This window comes from Sus scrofa, chromosome 8 (assembly GCF_054392235.1).
Source record: "Sus scrofa isolate SSC_HxYL_T2T_F1_AM1 chromosome 8, Sscrofa_HxYL_maternal_Yorkshire_Landrace_v2.0, whole genome shotgun sequence".
Classification (NCBI taxonomy): Eukaryota; Metazoa; Chordata; class Mammalia; order Artiodactyla; family Suidae; genus Sus; species Sus scrofa.
In genome coordinates, this window is record NC_139390.1 from 8,689,663 (window position 1) to 8,710,873 (window position 21,211).

At 41.3% G+C, this 21,211-nt stretch overlaps 1 protein-coding gene across 31 annotated transcripts in view; it reads right to left on the reverse strand.

Annotated features, from left to right (window-relative positions):
- The window catches only part of RAB28 (RAB28, member RAS oncogene family), a 561,352-nt gene that overhangs the window by 201,442 nt on the left and 338,699 nt on the right, over nt 1–21,211 (reverse strand). For 7 of the 31 annotated variants that reach the window (XR_014811792.1, XR_014811801.1, XR_014811797.1 and 4 more), the window contains 2 exons: nt 13,384–13,423; nt 12,972–13,091 (listed from right to left, as the gene is read on the reverse strand). The gene's annotated coding sequence lies outside the window, so the exon portion shown is untranslated. Of the gene's footprint in view, nt 1–635; nt 1,148–3,410; nt 3,797–4,478; nt 6,091–7,258; nt 13,424–21,211 lie in introns of those variants that run through there. The other 24 variants (XR_014811799.1, XR_014811795.1, XR_014811779.1 and 21 more) reach the window with 13 other exon arrangements.

Here is a 21,211-nt window from a genome sequence, read left to right on the forward strand (position 1 = left end):
AGTTACCAAAGGGGGCATTTGGTGGGGAGAGGGATGGACTGGGGGATTGGGATTGGCATAGGCACAGCAAGGCATATGGAATGAATGGCCAATGAGGACCTGCTGTATAGCACAGGGAATTCTACCAAATATTCTGTGATAATCTATACGGGAAAATAATCTGAAAAAGAATGGATGCGTGTATAACTGCATCACTTTGTGGTACAGCAGAAATTGACACTGCGTGGTAGATCAACGATATGTCAATAAAACTTTTAAAAAAATGAAGCAAAAAAAAAAAAAAAGAATCTATGGTCCATGGAAGTAGCTGTCAACCGCTGACAGATGAAAGTGGTAAGATAAGTTCCCTAAGCACCTCACTCTTCTGATGGGACAGCTCTGGAAAAAATGTTGAGTAGGAGTCAGAATTTCCCAAAGGGCTTCAGCTTTGGTTGCCAATGGCGGTCACCTTTCCAACAGCAAACTTCTCTTGGTTTCCTTTTCCTTGAATCCTCCCCACTCCTACACCGGTGCTCCCCAGAATCATCTCCAAAATAAACTGCTTCTAGGAGGATGCAAACCTAAGTTGTGTTACTCCATTTGGGGGCAATTATAGTTTTAAAGCCAAAAAGCCAGACTGACAGCCCAAAGGGATACCAGTAATGAGAGCATTTTAATAAATAAGATAGTCCTGTAAGGAAATTAATTGCCACACAGAGCCTTCTCAGCAGCGTCTTTGGGGATTGGTCACATTGTCTGTTGACATAACAGGCAGGCTGGCGTGTTGGAAAGGGCACTGGCCCCGGTGTCAGGAACCTGGATTCTCATGTCACTGGCACCAACTCAGCCTTGTCCTTCTCTCTGATCCCTTTGATCTTCAGGTCTTCTCTTCTGGAAACTTACAAGATTGGGTTATTTGATCCCCAGGGCCCTTTTGGGCTCCCAGTTCCCATGAATCCATGGAAAGGGATGAAGTGCACGGCACCTCTTTAAAGGTATGTTCCACAAGTCATTAACAAACAAGCAAACTTTTCACACAGCACGGGCTCTAAGAGGGACTGTTTAATTAGGCACACGAGACATTCCAATCTGTCTAGACAGGCTTCTCTTTTTCCCCAGGATGCCTTCGGCCAGGCTTGCTCTGACACTGTGACAAGGTATCCTTTGGCTGCAGAGAGAGATTTTGTTGGGTGATAATTCTGATGCCATAGAGTCAGCTGTGGAACTTTCTTTAGTTTTAATGCTGTTTGTCTTTCCAAAGGGGAATCAACTGGGGGCAGTTACTCAAGAAATAGCCAAGAGGCAGTTTGTGCACAGGAGTCACCAAAACATAGCTGCTGGTGCAGCCCTCATGCCTGTCTGTTATCACAAGATACTGATACTTTTAGTTACTGCCCCTCTCTTCCACCTCTGACCTTGGGGGAAAAATGCCTCAATATTGAAAGGGAACTTCCACATCATTTAATTAGCACTCCCCCATTCCCACCAAACACAGCAATTCCTCCCAAGATCTTGGACGAAAGTCTTTGAGCAGAAAAAGTGACTCCTGGGAGTTCCTGTTGTGGCCCAGTGGTAACAAACCCAACTGGTATCCATGAGAACACAGGTTCAATCCCTGACCTCGCTCAGTGGGTTAAAGATCCAGCATTGCCATGAGCTCTGGTGTAGGTTGCAGAAGTAGCTTGGATCTGGTGTTGCTGTGGCTATGGTGTGGGCCAACAGCTATAGCTCCAGTTCAACCCCTAGCCTGGGAACTTCCATATGCTGCAGGTGTAGCCCTAAAAAGACACATACAAAGAGGAAAGGAAAGGAAAGGAAAGGAAAGGAAAGGAAAGGAAAGGAAAGGAAAGGAAAGGAAAGGAAAGGAAAGGAAAGGAAGGAAAGGAAAGGACAGGAAAGGAAAGGAAAGGAAAGGAAAGGACAGGAAAGGGACTTTGGGACACCCAGATTCTTTAACACTCCAATTTGAGTTTTATGACATACTGACATACAGACTGTAAATTCCTTGATCTTCCAAGTGAAATGGGCTTTAAAACTGCGTGGACAATATTGGTCAACCTCTAAAATAAATAAAATAAAATAAAAAGCAAAACAAATAAAGGAGTTCCCATTATGGCACAGCAGAAACAAATCTGACTAGGAACCATGAGGTTGCCAGTTCAATCCCTGACCTCACTCAGTGGGTTAAGGATCCTGCATTGCCATGAGCTATGGTGTAAGTCACAGACACAGCTCAGATCTGGCATTGCTGTAGGCTGGCAGCTGTAGCTCCAATTCAACCCCTAGCCTGGGGACCTCCATGTGCCACAAGTGTGGCCCTAAAAAGAAAAAAAAAGGAAATAAAAAATAAATTTAAAAAAGACAATATTGGCAGAACTCATCTGGTCTGAGGGTTGGAGGAATATAGGAAATCACTGTCAGTAGTTGAGAAGAATTTTCAAAGGGCATCCAGTTGATTAGATCAGCACAACTCAATGCATGTGACCAAAACCACTGGGGTTTTTTTGTTTGTTTTTTTTGTTTTGTTTTGTTTTGCCTCTTAAGACTTTCTTCAAATATTTTCAGAGTAGGAAAATGAAACAATGTCTGGAACAATGACCTTTCATTTCACTCGGAGTTCTACCTTATTAAGTCAGTAAACACAATCTCAATTCAGTGACTGTCTTCCCAAAGCACTATTTTCATGTCAGTCTTCATCCAAGGCTGGATTCCGTCTCCCATCCTCACCCCTGCTAAAGGCGAAGTGGGCAGCTGTCCTTGGTATATTTGGCTTTTATCCTCTTTATCTTGCCTTTTTTCTCCTACTCGCTACTGCTGCTCCACACCTCATAGAAGTCAAAGGGAATGGGCTGCAAAGGAGAAGAGGAGGAGGAGGGGAGTTCTGTGGGTGTGAATGTCGTCATGCTCTCTGCACCCGGCAAATGCATGGCAGCAACCTTCCCCGCGGGTGCTTTGAAAGTCGTTTGGGAGCTCCTCTGATGGACCCTCCAACGAAACTGCTGTGACATGGACAATTCCTCTTCTTCAACTGGCTGCCTCCTCCCGCCCTAGCTTTCTTGGGCATGAGCATCACACCTGTCGTGGTATTTGAGCCTAAAGGCGCTCCCAGGCAGCCCTCCTGGGCAAAATGTGAAAGGGCTCCCGGCTGGCCTTGTCGCTATCGGGTCCATGAAACATGCTCTTCTAGTTCTTCTTCCATTTGGTTACCTCCCAAGCCCCTCCCCCCAAAAAAGTAGTTCCTTTGTGCCTCAGCAGGTCAAGAATACCGCATTGTCACTGCAGCAGCTTAGGTTGCTGCTGTGGTGTGGGTTCAATGCTGGCTGGGAAAGTTCCACATGCTGCAGAGGTTTTTTTCTCACTGTTAAGGTTTTTTATTGTTTTAGCTGGTATAATGCTTGGATGGTTGGCTGCATTATTTATGTAGATTCTTCTTTTTGCATTACATGGCATTGTACACTATTCTGATACATATTCTGAATAGACATACACATATTTTATTCTGATACATAAAATAAAATTCTTTAGAACTGTTATGCCCAAGACACGCAATACTGGATTTATTCAGTTGCTATAGCTTTTCTGAGGTGTTAGCACATGTCAGTTCTTGGTGTTCCCCAACTTTGGGGAGCAGAGCTGAAATTTTATAAGTAGTCCCATTAAAGCCCTCCAAGCATGAGAAAGATGCAGCACCCTGAACCCTTCACTCTCAGCAGGGGAAAGGACTGGCATTCACACTGAGAAACTCACCGCAAAGACAACCACCCATCATTCTTTCTCTCCATTTCCATAAACCTTTTTTTTCTTTTTAGGGCCCCACCTGCTACATATGGAAGTTTCCAGGCTAGGGGTCCAATTGGAGCTGCAGCTGCCAGCCTACACCACAGCAACAGCAACACCAGACCCGAGCCACATCTGCCACCTACACTGCAGCTTGCAGCAACGCCTGATACTTAACCCTCTGAGCAAGGCCAGGGATCAGACCTGCATCTTCATGGACACTAGTTGTGTTCTTAACCTGCTGCATCACAATGGGAGCGCCTCTAAAACCTTTTATATTTTCAAAGTAGACAGAATACAAGGATTATGGGAGGGGCTTCTGATCATCTCCTTGAAAGATTCCCCCAGGGCAGTCTGCCTCATATTCACTTATCTAAAATCTACCAGATTTATTAAAATTGTGTGCCTAAAATTCTCTTCCCAAATAATATCAGTGCTAGATAATTTTTACCAATTGCCTTAGAGAATATGTAATATTTTTAGAACTGTGCCTGAAATTGTTAGTAGGCATTTAACAAATGTCTATGAAACAAATGTATTAATAAGGAATTTTGCATTTATGAATTTGCTTAAGAATTATTTGGGGCTCTCTTGTTTGAAGCTGTTTTCCACATTTTCAGAACAGAGCTTATCACATAGTAGGTACCGAGTAAATATTTGTTACATGAATAAGCTAATGAAGTAATTTTGAAATCTTGTAGAACAAAGTAAGGCATTCGTGATTTTTTTTCTTTTTTACGGCCGCACCTGTAGCATATGGAAATTCCCAGGCTACAGCTGCTGGTTTGTGCCACAGCCACAGCAACACCAGATCCAAGCTGCATCTGCGAACCACACTGCAGCTTGTAGCAACTACAGATCCTTAACCCACTGAGCAAGGTCAGGGATCGAACCCACATCCTCACAAAGACTCTGTAGGGTTCCTAACCCACTGAGCCACAATGGGAACTTCAGGCATTCATAATTTAGTTTAAAAAGCTTTCGTTAAACACTTGCTATGTACCAAGTCTTTGTGGTGAATACTTCTCTCCAGTGTCCCTACCACATCCTGTCCTACCTTCTCAAAACACTTATTAAACTGCATTACAACAGTAAGTTTACATCTCCGCACTCCCCACCTGAAAAGAAATGGTAAAGATAAAATTTGTTTGTTCTCGTTTCTTAGTTTACTTCAAAAAATAATTGACTCTTTTTGTTAATGTGCTGTTTAATAAGATAAAATTTAAAATCCCTTTGAGTCAAGCCTGAGTTATGCATGACCTGCTTTACCGCCTTACTAAAGGTCACTGTCACCAAGCTTAATGACCCAAGAGCATGCAGCACCTCAGGATGCACCCAAATAAACACCCATGCCTTCTCAGAGCTGCAAAAGCAATGGGACTGAGCTGAGTGTGTGGGAAACCAGGTCACACCATGGAGGAGAGGGTCATTAAAAAAACTCACACGCATACATAGTTACCATACAATCTAGCAATCTCACTCCTAGACACATGCCTGGAGAAAACCATAATCTGAAAAGATCATGCACCCCACTGTTCATGGCAGCACTATGCACAATAGTCAAAACATGGAAACAACCTAAATGTCCACCAGTAGATGAATGGATTAAGAAGATGTGGTGTATATATGCAATGGAATATTAGCCATAAAAAAGAACAAAATAATGTCCGCAGCAGCATGGATGGATCTAGAGATTATCATACCAAATGAAGCCAGACAAAGAAAAATATCATATGATATCACTTATATATGAAATCTTTTTTAAAAGGATGTAAATGAATTTATTTACAAAGCATAAATAGACCACAGACATAGAAAACAAACGTATGGTTACTAAAGCAGAAAGAGGTGGGTAGGATAAATTAGGAGGTTGGTATTAACATACACACACTACTGTATATAAACTATATAACCATAAGGACCTACTGTATAGCGCAGGTAATTATACCCAGTAGTTTGGAGCACAAACCCAAGTAACGGATGGTTCTTTTGGGCCCAGGAATTCCCTGGCACGGTTCAAGTTAGTGTGCATGAGAGGCAATATAGCTAATAGTCAAGGACTTGGAAACTGAAGCCAAACTCCCTGGCTTTATATTTTACCTCCACCACTGACTAGTTATTAAACTTCTAACAAGTTCCCTAGCATCTCTGTGCCTCATTTTTTTCTTATTTATAAAACAGAAAAAAAATATTACTTACCTCAAATGGTTATCATGAGAATAATATGCTTTAACACATAAAACCCTTAGACAATATCTGGTACATACATACACTCGCTAACCTGTCATCATGACTTACATTTTTTCTGAAGAAAGAGAATTCTGACCATGGATCCTAAGGGAAAGAATAGGAGATGAGAATAATGGAAGATGAAAAGTTGTCTATTTCCTAATCAACCCAATGAACTTAATCATAACACCTATGAAAAGGCAGCTGAAGCCAGAAAGCTGAGAGGATGTTTAAAGGGACTTGATGAAATCGCAAGGTACTACTCCAGGGTTCAGATGGCAAAGCTGGACTCAGAGTTGGAACAGGGTCATCTTTGTCACGGTATTACATAATTCACCTATGGTCACAAAACTAGCAAATGGTGAAGCTCAGTTACAACCAATATGATAAGAATACGGACGTGTGCCCAAGTCTGAGGATATGAACAGTATCTAGAACACATTAGGGTATAGTGAAGGCCACTTTGGATCATGTAAACAATATGCAGGACACATGGTATGCACTTAACACTGCAGTAAGATTATGACAGGATGCTTCTGTCTTGTGATCTAGCATTGCTTATGATTAGGCAGTATGTTTGGCAGTCTTGCTAAGCCTTGTCCGCCCATCTTGCTACTATCAATCAATTTTGACACTACTTGCCTTACTCTTGAATCATATTTCTCAACCCAGGTAGTGAAGACAGAGTGAGGGGTAGGGAAATATAGTATTCACCGCTCCTAGCCTGTCTCTTGAACCCCAGTACTTCACCCCCATTTTTGTTTTTCTGTCATCGGCTATGAGATTTTTTTCTGCACTGCATCCTCATTCCAAACTTCTCTAGATGTTTAGAGGCCAAAAGATGTCTTTGAGATAAAATGAAGGTAATTTCATTTGAAAGAAACTTGTTTGAAGTTAACATCTTGTTCTTCTGAGTCACTTCTTTCAAACTTTCTTACCCAATTAATTATAACATTCCTTCAGGAATCAGCTAAGCCAGGATTGCCCTTGCATAGCCTACCTTGGCCAACATACACACTTCATTCCAGAAAGAGAAAATTGTCCGTCACCATTAGTTTGGAAGCGCTGGTACCAAGATGATGATATTTAAAACACTCTATGCAAACCTGAGCAAGGCCATTTCTCATGAATGTTGCCACTGAGAGGCTCAAAAAATATTATTACACTGTGTCCTTCCCATCCCGAGAATACATCCAGTTCCTGGATTGGCAATCAAGACTTCAGCTCCCTCAGTGGCTGCTGATGTTTGATGTGTTTTCCAGTCTCATTCTTCTTGCAAAATTGAGTGAAATATCTTCATTACTGTCCCAATGGCCATTACAGCAAATAGGGTGGGTCAGACTGACATATATCATATATATATATATGATTTAGAAATAAAATTTAAAAATCAACATATACATATGAGCTGAATTTGGAAATAAACAAAAGAACTGCAATGCAACCAGAAGAATTCCATTTGTAGAAAAATTCAGATTGGGAAAATAAACTTTATCCCTATTCAACATGGTCTCTGGATCTACTTAATTTATTCATTCATTCATTCCACAATATTTACTCTGTGCCAGGAGAGTGTTTAGTACAAACAAAACTAAATCCTTTCTGCGAAAGGATTTGCAATCTCAAGACTAAAGTGAATGACTCTCCTTCATCAAAAGACTCTGTGCCCCTATCAGCCTAAGAAAGAGAAGATGATGGGTCAAAAATTATGGCTAATGTGTATTGAATCATTGTAGCGTCATAAAAGTGCATTATGAGAATCATCTTATTTATTCCACAATAACAACCTAGTGACATGGGGACTATTATTATCTCCATTTTACAGATGAGAAGACTAAGGTTTCCAGAGTCATGTGACTTACCCAGTAATTAGGTCATTCAACATTTAAACCCAAAGCCTTCTAATTTAGCTTAAGTCATTCCTACTTCGGTTTCAATTGGCCAAGAAACTAGGGTGGACAGAGACTACAAAAGGGAAACAGAGGATGCCTAGTTAACTCATTTACAGAGAACTGAAGGGGAAAAAAGGGGGGCAGAGGAAGGGGGTTACAGGCTGGTAAGAAACTAATAACAAAAAATGAAATTATTGAGATGCCAACAAAAATCCTTTTCAAATTCTCCCTTCACAAAGGCAATTCCACTTGTACTTTGATCTTTGACCTGGACCCATACAATTAATTCCACATCATATTTCTGCATATTGCTCTCCAAGGAGAATCGAGTTTACACTTCCCCCCGATCCAAACCATAACAGTACTTAATTAGGTGATAATTTATGTAGTACTTAGCATGAACTTTTGGCACTTGCTGGAGAAGGCTGTACAAGTGTACACATGTTATCACCTGACTACATCAAGTAACAGGGCCTGGGCATTGGTGAGGTGTCTTGGGCTTTACAAGGTATCAAATGACTTTTATAACCCTGTAGTACCTGGCTTTCTGGTAGGCAGAACTGTCTCTAGTGTGTATTAATATACTGAATATTATGCCCACGTGCACTTAAAACTCTGATTCTGAGCACTTCAAAACAACAAGGAGCCTAGAAAATCGGAGAAACAGATGTTAGATGAATAGTAGGCCTTCTCAGGGTCCATCATTCAACTTTAGGGAAGTGGTGCAACAGCAGAAGGGAATCATTCAAACCCACTCAGGGGAAAATAAACAGAACTTCCCCTGCTGGCAGACATGGTCTGTGGTGATAACAAGACTCCAAACACTTGGCTCCAACTCTCAGGTCCCAGCCTTGTTGATGAGCCTGATGCAGAAATGATTCTTTTCTAGGGCCCCCACGAGAGCTGAGAAGGTCATGACTGTCTGACCCCCAAATGTTGGGGATGCTCATTTAAATAATGCATGCTTGTCAGAGAGGGGAAATCCTAAAAGATGGCAGATGCCTGGACTTCAGTGAGTGTGCAAGCTTGAGTTCAAGCCCCTGGCAAGGTAGAACCAAGAAGACTATCTTCCAGTTGTCATTATGCTCATGAACAAAAGAAGAAAGCATCACCAAGAAACATTCAATTTTGGCTCCTGAATGCTGCATTGCATCTGTCCTCTTTATAAACTAGAATCAGTTCATAGAGAAAGTACATCACAGGCTCGGTCCTCTTTTGTTGACTCCAGGAAGAAACAAGGTGGAGAGAACACAGAATAAGAACTGCGTTCCATTACACGTACCACCATTTCGCTCTAGACCTGTGCTCCTCAGTGGACTAGACAAAGTAGCTCATATCAAAAAATCTAAGACAGAGGGAAATCCACAAAAAATGATTCATACCATAAGTCATGACCCCCATCCATTACTGACAGCTGTTCCCAACAACTGCAGATTGCTCCTCAAGTTTGTTCTTTTTCTGAGCCAGGTCCATCTGGCACATCATCCTTCAGCCCATCTAGGTTGGGCCTTGCTCCAGCGTCGTGGGTTGAGCCTTTGACTTGCTTCCTACAGCTCTGACTCTCTACAGGCCCTATGGACTGCAACTTGAGTGCTGTTCCTGGCTCCCCACACTCCTGCCTGCCTCTCTGAGAGCACCACATCCTTGTACTGATTCCTTAGCTCATCTGGCTCTCTGTTTGGGAACACCCTGCAGAAGCAGAGCTGTGGTCAAAAGGAAAGCAAGTAGAAACGTTGAAATATTCAACTATGAGATTAAAATTGAAAATGAACCCTTCTCCCCCCTTCCTGGTCTATTTCAGTCAAAAATAGAGGTAATATGTTGCTGGTACTCCCCCTACACAAATACCAGAAATCTAGGTCTGGAAGAGTGTTGAAGTCAAGTCTATAATAGTTTCACAACCCATATGTTTGTTCTTACTCCAATAATTATTTTAACATTGAAAATAACTGAAGCAGTGTTCTGGGTGCTGTGAGCAAAACAAAGATGAGTAATGTATACAGTCTTTATGGAGTTTACAACTCAGCTCAAGAATTAAGCTTCTAGTACTTTGGCTACAGCAAATCTAGAATCATAGGTGACTGAGATCTCTGGGGTAGGTGGAGGGTTTCTCAAAGATCACCCAGTCTCATTGCCTGATCTGTCTCTGCTTGAGCACCTTCAGGGCTAGAGGACTCATGACTTTTTTTATTTGAAATCATTTCATCTTTGAACAACTCTGAACATTTTTAACATAAAATTGAAATATATCCATTTGGGGCATTTGCCAATAGGTTTAATCTGGACTCCCTTAGGAAAATCTATGTATTTTCTATTAGTTATGCCAAACATTGGTTATTTAAAACTATTTGTCACCTCTACCCCTGCAAATTTGTTTTGTTTTTCAGACATGAGCTCTAATTCCTTGAATCATTTTTATGCTACATAGTTTTATGTCTCTTCATAGATTATTCTTCTCACTTTTCTGCTCATTCGTTTCAAATAGCCTCTCCTTTTGAGAACATGAAACAATGCCAATATGTGAGAAATGGTTTAATTACAGTAGAGGAGAATGGATTTTTATCTCTTTCCTCCTAAGGACTATGCTTTAGTGATCCAGCATTCAGTGTTTTGAGAACCACAATATACATATGGAGCTTATAGCAACTTAAAACCTTAAGAGTGTCTGTGTGATGACATGACCCATTTGTCTTCATGGTTGGTTTGGATAAGCCAAATATTTACCACAAAATAATGTATCATGAGCCCATTGCTCCAGTTTGTTTTATTAATCCTGGGTTTGCATTCTGGCATCTAACCTTCCAAACTCGACCATTTCCTCCAACCAGATCTTGTGAACTTACGTATCTAGCAGGTTTGCTACTGTATGTAAATGTTAGTGAAGACAGAGCTAAGGACAAAGCTCTAGGACACAATGCAAGAAAATTCCCTTTATTCTGGAAAAAAATCCTCCAGGAATCCACCTCCTTCATACCATCTGTACCTCTTCCACTCTCATCCAAGCTATCATCATATTTCAACAAAGCAAAGCATAATCCTTCTTCCTTCCTCTGCACTTGCCCCCCCCCACATAGTTTATATTCAATACTATAGCCAGAGAGATTCTATTGACACTGAGCCAGATCACCCACTCTCTGCCATCAACCTCCCTCCTCAATCTCGATAAGAGTGGAAGCCCTTTTGACAGCTGGCAAAGTGCACCATTCAGCCTCTCCCACTTCACCAACTGCCATGCTTATCTTCAGGCACTCAGCTCAGCCAAACTGAACTCAATGCTGATCCCCAGACACACCAGGAAAGCTCTGTCTTTGGAACATTTGCATTTTCTCTTTCTTCTGGTCCTTCCATTAGATCCCCCTTGGCTCACTCCCTCACCACATCACGTCATTTCAGTGCCAACTGCTCATTATGGACAACTCTGTCCAATCTAGGCAAAGCTATACTCTCCTAACAAACCTGTCCCTATCCCTCACTTCACTTCTCTCCACAGTCCATTTCAACATCACCTTCTAGTATACAATCATATTCACATAGTTTTCATGGTTATTGACTGTCTTGACTAGAATGTGGAATAATCAAGTGTGTTGTTTACTGATGCTCCTCAAGTGCCCTAGACACATGACCCAAGTTAAGTATTTGACACATATTTGTTGAATGAATGCACAACCCACTAGTGAGATGACTTAATAGCTTTTTGTATTGATAGGTTTCCTTATGCATTTGTTTAGGGAGCAGGAGAATTCCTGGGATGTGTGGGTTTAAGTGGGTATTAAAAAAGAATTTTTTAAATCTTGGGGCACTGGCTAATTCCTATACAAACTCTCTTTTTTGCTTTTAATTTTTCTTTTTCCTATTTCAATGAAGTTACCACTGGTTTTACATAGCCACAGAAGATGGAAGCACAACTTGCATTTAAATAGCTGATATTACATAATTTTCTCTTGCCCTGGTATGTTTCTGGTAAGTCAGTTTTTTCTTCTCTAAGATTTCAGAAGAGCTTCTCTCCTTCCTTCCACTCCCCTTGTCCCTCCTTCCCTTCTTCCCTTCCCCTTTCTTCTCCCTCTTCTCTCCCTCTCTCTCCCTCTCTCTCTCTCTCTCTCTCTCTCTCTCTCTCTCTCTCCCTCTCTCTCTCTCTCTCTCTCTCTCATATACACACACATCCCCCTCTTGACAAGTCAAGCAGCACTTCTGAATATGGTCACTCCATCAAAAATTTTCAAAAATTTTTCTGCATATCTGTATTAGCACCTGGTGCTTGACTGTATCTCCATCACAGATGAGAGGATAGCACAAAGGAGCCAAAGATGATGTTCCATTTCGGAATACCCATGATATTCCCTTCAAAACAGTCCCATGATCCCATTAAACAAGGAATTGAGATGAATTCAGTGTGATCTCTTTTGTAAAATAATTTTGTTTCCAGAGAGATAGTGAGGGTGCTTGATACCAAACATACTGCTTTCCACTGTATTTTAACATTTGCTAATTTTGTGAAGGCTGGACAGGACACTGCATCTCTCTAAGTCTTAGGTATCTCATCTGCAAAATGGGGTTAATATTAATTATTTGTGCCAGGCTCTGTGCTAGATGCTAGTGATAAAGAAAAAAATCCTAGTCCTTTCCTTCAGGATCCAATCCTGGAACAAAGAAGGCAGGACGGAGCATAGCTATACAGAGTGATAACAGTTCTTATTGGAATATAGAGAGGGAGTTAGGGAGAAGGAAGGAAGGGAGCACCCAGATCTGGTTGAGGATGGAATCAGGAGAGGGAGATACTAAGAGATACTTTGCAGGAAATGATGTGAGAAGAGTTATGATTGAGAGAGCCCATTCTAGCACTAAAGCAAAGGGTACATTTAAGGTTGGCATGGAAGATGGAGTCTCAAATCAGGCTCTCAAAGCTTTTTCTCAGGATTCAAGTTACACCTCTATCCCTAAGCCATGCAGGTAGCCCTCTTCTCATTAGCTCTCCTATCTTGACTGAAATGATCACCTTCCATCCTCTGCCCCAACCCATGAATGCTGCAGACACAGACATCCATTATGGGCTATTGCCTACACCCCCAAATCCCACCCACAGATTTAGAGGCTTACCTTCTCTAAATGGCCTCATTAACCAGGCAGCACCTTGGAGAAGGCAGAGGAAAGGCCTCAGGCTAAACGTGTCCTGTGCTCTCAATGAAATTTCATTTGTACATCAATTAAACCATAGACCTAGAACCCACAAGGAACAAAGATAGCCTTATTTTCCATGCTTTTGGAATGATTGTCAGTAAAAGTCTTTGTGCTATCTACTCAAAGATCTCTGAAACCTGGAGATGTCGCTTTAAGCTTTTAACCGCCTTTAAGAGCTAGGACAGGAGTTACAAGCAGGAAACTCACAATTAGGCATCTGAGGTTCAAGTCACAGATCCACCACTTTCTTGCTGGATGATACAAGACAGGTAGCTGGACCTTTCTGGACCTCATTATCTTCATAAAATTGTAGGGCAATGATGATACCTACCTCATAGATGGTTCCAATTGCCTGTCATGTTGCATAGCTCCTGTAACACAGAAAGCACTCAATGAATATCAGCTGGTATTATTTATTTCACTACTTACTATTACTATTAACTAGTTCTTTATCATTTATGTTAGTATTTTTATTTTATTTGGTGTTTTTTTTCTTTTTAGGGATGCACCCATGGCATATGGAAGTTCCAGGCTAGGAGGTCCAATTGGAGCTGTAGCCACCAGCCTATGCCAGAGCCACAGCAACACAGGATCTGAGCCGCATATGCGACCTACACCACAGCTCATGGGAATGCCAGATCCTTAACCCATGAGCAAGGCCAGGGATCTAACCTGCATCCTCATGGATGCTAGTCAGGTTCATTAACCACTGAGCCACAATGGGAACTCCTGTTAATAATTTTAAATTTTACATTTTAATAGCTTCTTTTTTAAAAAAATGACTATATCCCCTCTCCTGGACATTGTGTTGGGTTTGAGAGTTATAAAGAGAAATGAGTCACTGCCCTTCCCCCAAAGCAGTTCAGGATCCAGACGTGTAAAGTAGCAGACAGTATCAGGAGCAGGAATCAGACAATACGTCCAGTAAGGTTGTGGGTAGACTTTGAAAGAGACAATTCACAGAGGTATGGTCAGGGCTAAAGAAACTCCATGGAATGTTGAGGCACCCAGAGTCTAGCACCAGCAGGAAACTATAACCACACATAGGCTTGAAGTGGCAAGAGAGGAAACAGCAATACTGGAGGGAGCCTAGGTGAGACCAGAACCCTGAAATGGGGTCACCTGACACTGCCAGAAGCATCCTGAGTCTGGGAGGGAGGGAAAGAAATAAGCTTTCATCTTTTCTTTCTTTCCTTTCTTTCTGTACTTCCCACTGCTGGACTCAGTCGGAAGACAGAAAGCAAAGAAGCCTGAGCAGAGCAGCTCTCAGAGCCAACTTTCTGGGATAGAAAGGAGGAAAGAAGGGAAAGTGTATACAGGTAAAAGAGTTGGAGGATAACTGACACAAGGTACAAACCACAGTGATTTGACTGTACATAAGTGCTTGTGCTGATTGCTTTGCACAAATCATCTCTAATAGTCAAAACAAAACTGAGAATAAAGTGTGTATTTTCCCCCATACTTCACAGAAGAAGAAGCTAAGACTTCAAGAGATGAAGTGGCTTTTCTAAATCAACACTGTCTAATCTCAATTTGCTCTTTGGCACATGGCAGATACACTTCCATTGGGCTACAGTGCCCCCTTCACATTTTAAACAAATATTTATTAAGTTCTGTAGCATAAACAGTTATATTCACCAGTGAATCTTCTCACTCTGTTTTCCATTCTCCTTGCACAGCTGGGTATAGGCATGGGGCTGATTATACCCAATAAATGAGTGGAGGTTACATATATCAATTTCTAGCAGAGAACCGTGGAGACTTTGCATAAATTTTGGGTCTCTCTCTTTCTTCCACTGACATGGCAGAAAGAGGAGATTGCAAATAAGCAGATTATAAATGAGATTACAAATTCCAGATCACACAGCTAGGAGATACTCAAGCCTCCTTCAGCCTGGGTCCTAAGTGACTGTGTGGAAAATTGCCTACTGATGTCACTCATGGTATATTAGCAAAAATAGGAAATGAAATGGCATGTCAAGTCATTAAAAGTTAGATTGTTTGTTACTCGGCAGTCCTAGTCTCTCCTTACTAACACATGTGCTAACTTTATGCCAACCTTTGTTTGTACAGAGACTTCAATGATAAACAATGGTCCCACTATTTTTTGAGTTTCAGTCGATGTTATATAAAAATGCCCTACAACAAAAGAAGGATGAGTGAAGAATTATTCTGCAAGGAATGAAAGAAATAATGACAGGGCAGTTTAGCTTTCTTGAGTGACAAGTGGAAATTTGTTAGCCGACAGGAGCAGAGGTTACTCTTCTGAAAGAGAAAGAGCATTGCACTAAACAGCATCTAACTTGCAATGTTAGATCGTAAGAAGCTGAAACATCCCACCATTGAATGCAAATCCAAAAGTATACCAAGTTTCTTATCTGATTAGGTCTAGATTACCCAATTGAGTCCAGAGGGGAAAGGGATAAAATGACAGGAAAACCCATGATGAAATGCAGAAAGAAGCTATTAAAAAGCTGAATCAATTTTACTAGCACAGGAGAACCAAAGAGAATACCATATGTTATCACATGGAAACCCAGAAATTGAAAGTGGAACTTGAGTGTGTTGAATTACACAAGCTGGCTCCAGGGTTTGCCATTAGCAGTAATAGTAACAGTGGTGGCAGTGGTGGCTTTCCTCATAGAAGAAGTAACAGCAACTGAGCATTGACTGTGGGCCTGAATGTCATACATGACTCATGTGCATCATTATTGCTTATTTATTCAAAGAGCTACATGCCAAACTCCATTCTAATTACTTTAAAAGTTATGTGATTCAATTTTCATAAAAACCCTAAAAGGTAAGTACTATCATTATTTTTATTCCTCTTTTGCAGATAAAAGAATCTATGACACAGAGAGTTAAGCAACTTATCCAAGGTCTTACAGCTAAAAAGTAGCAGAGCTGGTCTCAGGCAATTTAACCTCAGACCTCATGCTGTCTTGAGAACACTGCTTTATGGTTTCACTAAATTCTCACCATCAACCTGAGATAGTCATATTACAGTGGTTATTATTATTCTCCCATTTTACAGATGAACAAATGGGTTTCAAAGAAAGGTGCCTTTGCTAGTATCCCATAGCTAGTTCATGTCAGAACCCAGCTATGAGACAGATCTAAAGATTTCAGGACCCATGCCCTTATATGGCCCTCTAAGTGGGTTATTAGCCTTGTGTGCCTAAATCTACTTCTAAAAAACTTTGCTTACTGAGGTGAGAATTTCAGTTCATGAAAATTCATGAATCAACACATAGCCATTGAACCTACTGTGCATAAAACATAAATGAGAAGAACATCAGGACATATAATAAACTGTCCCTCACCCAAGGATCTCACACTCAGCTGGAGTCAAGGCACACTCTCTACAATTGTAAAATAAACCTGGAGTACAGAGCAGTGGGGAATAAATCATGAAGAATTACAGAAACTTCCAAAAGGGGCTCCAGGAAGAGAACAAGAAGAATGTACAGGGGAGTGGTTAATGGGACAGATTTTAATGGATGGAAAAGAGACCATTGGGGCACTCAGGCTCTGACCAGGGCAGAAGAGGAAAACACCAGGCTTGGTTGAAGCAGTAGGACACAGGAGAAAGGGTGGATGAGGATGGGCCTGTGTGGACTGCCCAGGTTTCCAAGCTAAGGAACTCTGCTCTGTGATAACTGAGTCTGTTAAAAGAGAGAGAACTTTGACCCAATGGGCCTTGGTGTAAACACCCACTGTGAGGCCACCAGCCTGCTCTCCAGCTTCTTGGAAACACTTCCTCGATGGAGAATCTCTACAGCTTCAGTTATTCTGCCATCACAGTGGCTTATTTGTGAGTCAGCAATGCTTAGGCTTTAAGGAGGGAGAAACAGACATCAGAGGAAAGGCCTCGCATGGGGAGATGTGAGCAGGGAGAAATAGAGATCTTAGAAGCTGAGACAAAGCCCAGGTTATATCTGCTCATGATCAACCCAACCAGAATTTAACCTTAAAAGAAAGTTGCTCTCGAAATGCAAGTTAGTATTATTGAATCGCTCCATTACCATCAGGACTGTTTTCATTTTTAAGCACGTGTGTGGTCGTCTCCACATTGAAGAACTATTCACAGCCAGGGAAAACACCCCCAAAATCATTTTTCCAGGGCATCTGTGCCCTCGTGGAGGCTGCTGCGATGTTTTAATTGAGTTGGATTGAATTTCTATGGAAGGAGCAGAAGTAGCACATTTTCAAGGACTAATAATTCTGTAATTTGGTAGGCGGGGTGTACCTTTTTTGGCACAAATAAGCAGAAGGCATCTGCATTTCTCTGCAGCAGGCGCTCTCATTTGGAACAAGACCAGAACTATCAAAAGTGCATGCTGTTTCTTTCTGAATCTCTCAGAGGACCCTGGAGGAAATGTGTCTAGAGGGGGTCCTGCTGGATGGGAAACATCCAGGGAGATTTTCCAAATGAGGAGCCTAGGGCCTAGGGGAGAAGCCAGAAGATGCTGTTCCAGCCTCATTGAGCCCTTGGTTTCCCGGTCAGCTTTTCAACAGTATCTACATGTTTCACTCCTGGGTCACTTGTTTCTACTGAATTCACGCATGCTCCAGGAGTTGGACACATGGAAGGGTTGATGCAGGAAGAATCAAAGATCAAAGGGCTTTTGCCAGGCACACAAAGGCTCATGGAGACCTTAACCAAGAGATCCCAACACAGAATCTTACGGTAGAAAGAGAGCTGGGTTTTGTGAGGAGATAAGAATTCCATTTGGTTTCTGTGTACCTGGGCCCTAGGAACTGGAGTAAGTAATTTCACCTTTATGCACCTCAGTTTCTTCCTCTGTGTGATGCTGAAGGATCTTCTTGGCTCTGAACTCCCAGTGGGCCTTCAGTTCTCCCCACAGTAAGACTACAATTTACCTGCCCCTGATCTTCCCCTTCCTAATCCCATACCTTAGTTTCTTTCCCAGATTCCTTTTGCCACCAGTCCTTCTGGACTTTCTAACTTGTAAGCAAATTTCCTTGTCTTTCTAAAGCCAATTTTCTCCTCAAGTCTCCTGCTTACCTGGCATCAGCAACAGGGAGCCAGCAGGGAGGGGAAAATCCCACCAGCTCCAGAGTCCCTTAAGTGTTGTCTTGGACAGTACTGCATTTCCAGGGTCCAGAAACAAACTTGGCACATGAGCATTTATAGAGTCATGTGGAGATCTACTCTCAAAGGCAGTGTTTTTTAAACATATCAGATCCTGGACATGCTTGAGGACTTAATGAAAGCAATGTAAGAACCTCTTCTCACAAAGATACCCAGACAAAACTTGAGAGACCAGCAAGAGCAGGCCCAAACCATGATGGCCAAAGAGCATGGCAAACTACTCAGGATTCAGATCATTCTCACCACCAGAAATCCAAAGGCTTAAAACTTCAATTCAGTGCAGAAGCTAGATAAGACGCTGCCTGTGTTATGAATACCTGCTATTATTTTTGTCCTGCTTCCCTTTCTTTGGGGAATGGTCCTTCCCCTGCTCAGTGTGATCCTAAGGGGTCTGTCAGTCATGTGACTTCACCTTTCCAGCTATAGGAAGCATAGCCATGATAGGCCAAGACTGGCAATGATGATAAATCTGGAGGGACCCCCAAGTTGAGCCAATTAGAGTAATTTTAGGAGACTGATACAGATGAAAGAGAGAGCTGCATTCTGTTCTCTGGGATTGCTATTCATTGAAATGTTATAAGCTTAAAGCTATCAGGAAAGATCTTTGCTACCTTGGGGAGAAGAATAAGTCTAAACATGAGATTAAAATAGAAAAAAAAGCAGAGCCAATTAGATCAGTGTTTTCCTGATCTAATTTTTATCCCTCAGTGCAGCCACTATTTCTTTTATACTTGTTGATTTCTTTTATATCTTTAGTTTCCTACCATTATCATCATTATCACTATGATAATTATTTTTTTAAGCTAAATTGAGTGGTTTGGTCACTTGCAACCAAAAGAGCCCTGCCTAATGCAAATGCTAACCCACATTTGACAAAGAACCCTGATCTTGGATCCTAACAAGAAAACTGCAAGAAATTAAAGCTAAAAAAAAAAAAGAAAAGAAAGAAGAAAGAAGAAGAAGTTTAGTTTTACAAAATGACCCACATTTCTATGAGAAGGGTTGTGACTTAGAAGTGCCAGCTCTCAGACTCCTGCTCTGCCATAGATGGTGGGCTGGACAGAAGACTGGGCAGAGGGGAAGCCGGCAGCCATGGTGGAGACTGCAGGTCTAACCCAATGTAAAAGCAATTTGCCACTCACTGAAAGGCACTGGACTTAGGGCTTCATGTACCATCTCATTTAATCACTGCCATGAAATTTTAAAGTTATATATATATATATATACACATATATAAAATACATTTAGTGATGTGTGTATATATACCATGTATATATGCATAAATAGTATGTAGTGAGATACATACACATTACAATAAATAAATTTATATGCAATATATATATATATGGGATATCTATTGATTTATTGATGGATAGATATCCATCACAATGGAAGAAGGAGAGTCTTAAGGAGGCTAAAGTAGCAAAGTTGTGACGCCAGGGTTGAAGACCTGATGCTTTGACTGCAGAACCATTTCCTTTACTTCTCAAGGCCTTGAGGGGAAGGTAGCAAGTTGAAAGTAATCAGTAATCAGTGGAAGCTGAGGCCAAATGCATCTTCAGATAGACCCTGCAAGCAGACTCGGTTGTGCCCTGAACCCAAAAGTAGGGAGAAACAAGACTGGGCTGATAGTTACAAGCAGGACTGTCTCCCTCCAACCCTGAATCTGCCACCCTAAGCCTAGCATGGCCAGGTGCAACAGAAACATTCCTGCTGTCCTCAGAAAGCATATACCCTATACCATTTGGTCATCAGGCACAAACAATCTCTTCTTTTTCAAATTATTGTTTGAATAATTTCCTAATTTTTTACTGTGTGTCTGATATAGAAGGGGGCTTTGCCACTAACCCTATAATCCTACATACTTTTCAGCACTCCAACACATTATGAATACCTGGAGGGCTGGAGTCCTGTGTCAGCCCACCTTGGTGTTCTCCACAGGGCACTGCAATGCTTGGGAGGCATTTAATAAATATTCTTTTGAGAGTAAATACCACACAACAAGGTGCTAGCTTCCCCCCCACCCTTCTATTGTAAAAAATAAGGCAGGAGAAAAGCATTTATTGTACTAAATGATTTGTAGCAGGGAATTTTACTTTAAAGAAATCAGCAAACTCCTATTACTCTAGGCCTATAGCCAGGTCTTTAAAACATTTTGGTTATAGTAATATTTTAACCATATTTTCTATAATAAGATTTGACCTTAATTTGTTCTTTTGCCACCATTCGATTCAACCAATTATGGGGCTGGAAGGAACCAATTAAATGAATTTTAGAAACTGAGACCATATACTCCAAAACTGCAATCCTAGGAGATGTTAATAGATGCTACACAGAGACAAGGGTGGAGGTGGGTGAACTTGAAAGACAAATCCACTACCTATTCCCTTGGTGTTTCACAACATGCCTTAAATGTGAAGGCTCGGAGGAGTCCTAAAGAAAATGATCTAAATCTGATCCCTCAGCATTTATCAACTTATTTGAACCAAATATCAATGAGTTAAAATGAAGCTCATATGGGGAGATAGTTTTGAAACACCTCTTCTTTTGTTAGCTCTTAATAACAGTAAACAAACCAATTGAACAAAAAGTGATCATTTTTTTTTGTAAGGTTCCAGACTTTCCTGGTGCCATGGTATCTCTCTGGTTCACTGTCTTGTCTCCCAGACTTTTCCTCCCAAAAGCTGCAGATCACTGTACCAGGGCTCAGTTAATAAGGATAAAGGCTTATTATAGAAGGCTTATTATAGTTCTTAAGAGCCCAGAGGAGGACACACCAGTGGAGAAACCTGATGGAAAGAATGATCTTCAATGAGGAAGACTCTCAAGGTAGAGGTGTGAGGGGCAAAAGGAAACAGTTTGGAAAAGCAAATGTAATGGCAAGAAAGATGTAGAAATGGGTATGTGTATAGCTGAATCACTTTGTTGTACAGCAGAAATCGTCACAGCATTGTAAACCAACTATACATCAATAAAACTTTATGGGAAAACTAAAAGAAAAGAAAGATGTAGAAAATACTGATACTCTGCACACTGGTCTATT